General features: G+C 40.4%; 1 pseudogene across 1 annotated transcript; it reads right to left on the bottom strand.

Moving 5' to 3' along the window:
* Nucleotides 1-873: 873 nt before the first annotated feature.
* Nucleotides 874-1189, bottom strand: LOC307106583 (small integral membrane protein 19-like; annotated as a pseudogene). Its single transcript has one exon. The product of its transcript is annotated as a small integral membrane protein 19-like (transcript).
* Nucleotides 1190-3439: the final 2250 nt, after the last annotated feature.

The raw sequence follows: 3439 nt of genomic DNA, 5'->3' as shown, positions 1-3439 counted from the left end.
TAAATATGACAAAGTAGGTAAAAACATTTCAATGTACGGTACAGTAGAAAATGGTATAAGATATTAGTCTTCGGGGAAGCTTATTATGCTAAGAAAGCATAAGAAACTAGACATATCGATAGTCATATAATGAAAAGCAAGTTGCTAACACCAATTATAGAGGTGCCCATTTATTTGGCAACATGGCTGGCCGCAGTATGGTCTAAAGAAGACTCTTGTGGTGGAAATGAAACTCTAGAATTAAAAAAAAAAAGGCAAAAAACCCTCCTAGGAACACAAGAGGGAAAAATTCCAGAAGGCTTCCATAATCAGCAGATGGGTATGCTTCATGATACAGAAAGACAGTCCATTATGCAAGTTCTAAAGAAGCGAGTAGTAATTCAATTAAAGAGTGGTAACCAATAGCAATGAGTACACAAATCAGTCAGTTATCCATATTACATTTATCACAGAATATAATCTGAAAGGAAATTATACCAATGACTGGATTTTCATTTTTTATTTTGCAAAAATTTCAGCTCAAAGTGGCATAAGTTTCAGAGTCTCGCTTCCAAAGGTGGGGTTTCATTCCTGACTGATTGCATCCTGAAAAAAATCAAAGGTGTTCGCAAGGTAAAATCACCATCTCTGGTTATAGTCTTTCTTCCTGTTTTCAGGTCTTCTGAGCCATTTTTAGTTTGTGTAACCAATGACTCAGAGATGCAATTTAAAAAAGTATAACAAAACACACCAAACATTTTGGATAGAAGTCGTAAGAAAAGTGATCTTATGGAGACAGAAGATTTTTTAAAGATGCTGTTCATGATTTGGTGGAATTAGGAGTTTGCTACCATACTGTTTAACAATTACGTATGTTGCTCATTTTCTGAGATTTCATTCCAACAAGAGCTGCACACTGTCAGCTTGGTTTTGTGGCTGTTGATGGTCATACTTCCTTGACATGGAATACATTTCCACTTGCTGTCTTAAACGAATTTTGCTCATTGTGTCATAAAAGTTGGGCTTTGACAGTTTCTGCTGTAGGTGACACACTGAATATTCTCATAATTTTCCTTTTATTCCTCTTGGCATACATGAAGAGACCAAAGCTAACGAGGATCACTACCAAGTAAATGTTGGTGGCTTCGTTCCAGTCCTCATGAACGCTGTAGTCACCCATGTCACCCATCACTCTATAATCCCCAGGCATGCGTGCTGCTCGCTCCGGAGGAGGCAGGCAGCCAGGCTGCTCAGCGGGAGCCCTTTCCCCAGGAGTCGGGGCTGGCTCGCGGGAACGGTTACCGCATGGACCTGGACGACCTCTGCCTTCTTCAACCCCTCTACCCCATTGTTTTAAAATGTTATTTAAGGAAAAGCATCTCTATGAAAACAGACATTGTGATCACCCCCTTTGCTTTCTGAAGCTTATTCTCTTGTCCACAAAATGATACATTCAAAGTCTGTGAAATAAAATTTCTTGCCTTAACCACAGTCTGTCTGTACATTCTATTGGTCCACGTTACACATTAGCCTTTTTATTTGTTTTATCCATTGGGACCATGGTTCTGTAGTTTTGAATAATCCACGAAGTTGTCACTGAAAGCTGATATTTTCCATGTTGATAATGAAGAAAAACACCAATGAACAGCCTCATTAGTGTAAAAAGTCACACAACCCAAAGCCTCTATCCCATTAGGAAAAAACTCAACATATGTCATGTCACATTAATAAATACTGCATGTGCAAAGTGTACCTTATATTAGCTGTAAGTTCCCCATGGAAAATTGATTTGCTTTTAAATTTTAATCTACTTCTTTTTTCTTCTATAGATCATGGTTAGGTTTTCCCCCCTTCCCTTTTCTTCTACAAACAATGTAAGTTTGTATAAAAAAGGCATCATTCTCTAACCCAAACAGCAAAAAAGAGAAACAAATGCAGAAAAAAAAAAGATGTAAGGAGAAATAAAAGCGAGAAAATAACAAATTGGTCATTAAAAGGAAAAAGATGCACGAGATTAAAGAGAGGGAGGCGCGACGAGCATCTACTCGGTTGGGCTTCTGTGCAGATGTAAGTATAAAATGCTCCACAAGTCCTGTAATTGAGAAAATCTATCAAACGTCCTGACAGCTGCTCGGGCATTTCCAGAAGCGATAAAACTTGAATTTATTTCACTCCTAGAAAAGGGGCAGTATCACCTTCTGGCGGCTTTAATGAAATGCCATAAAATTCGAGGAAAAACTGTGTTGTAAAGTCATAAAAAGGTAGTCGGAAGTGGATTGTTGGAAATGCGGTGGGAGGGGTGGCTGTGTCTGAAGAGTGACTGAATGGGATCAGAGGCCTCGGCTGGTCGCCAGTGAACTGTTCAGGTCTCCTGTCCGCTCCTGACCCTGCAGCCGGGGCCCGGGCGCTGGAGAGGGTGATGAAATGAGAAGCAGTCTGCTGTCTGCCCCTCCGCTCACTCATGCTCAGAACTTGGCCAGTGGCTTCATTCCTCTCAGGCTTTTCACCTGTGCAATCGCGACTCATAAACCCTTTGGCAGCTCATCCACTCCCATTGTGTTTTGCAGAGGTGACCAGTAGGAGTCCTCTCACCTGCATTCTTCAGAGAGAAATCACATAGTAAATTGTAATGGATGGTCTCCAACTATAAGGTCACCTGTCCTATCTGCAGACCTGGAGAGGGGGCTCTCAGAGCTACTGGTTCTTGGGGCAGGATTTAGAGCAACGACTAATGGACGCGCACATTCTGCTTAATTTGTCCCAGTTCCCTCTGGCTTTGGTTCTACTACCTGATATTTCAATGGGTCTGCTTTTTTTTCCTAGATGATAAGCAACTAGGAGGGTACGTATTGTCTCAAAGTTTCTCTTTCACCCCTTTGGCACCTTGCATCACAATTTGTACATAGTAGGAGCTCATTAGCTGTTTGGAAGGGGAATAACATTTTGGGGGAGCCTCGGGTTGCCAGGTAACGTGCTCTGTTGTCCAGCTACTCCTGCGGTGGAATAACCACCCTTGGTATCATCTACAGAAGCACAAGCTAAACTCATTTATGTAAAATTATTGCACAGGGAGCAGTTACGTAGTATTTTATTTCATATTTTAAAAATTTGCTTTTTAATCAAGTCCATTGGATCCATATAAAGAATTCGATTTCAAAGATTAACAGAGGCCCTGAGTCATACAGCAAATTATTTTGGTTCATCAAGCTTTCTATAAAGGTAATGAAGTAAATTGTAAAGGCAGAGAACAAGGAGCCTCAAATAAGGGTTTTATATGAGAAGAAGATAAAGATATGCCTAAGAGGTAATGTTATTCATGAAAGAGATGGTGAAGAGGAAGGTATTCCGTCAGCAGCTCAGAGAAAACTTCTTGAGGCTGTCCTAATAAAAAAAAGGAACTTAATAAATAAAGTTTTAAAAATGATGATCTTAGGACAGTGCAAGGACGTGAGAGGATCAG

Source organism: Cnephaeus nilssonii (assembly GCF_951640355.1).
Source record: "Cnephaeus nilssonii genome assembly, chromosome: 10".
NCBI lineage: Eukaryota > Metazoa > Chordata > Mammalia > Chiroptera > Vespertilionidae > Cnephaeus > Cnephaeus nilssonii.
This window is presented reverse-complemented; position numbering and strand designations above follow the sequence as displayed.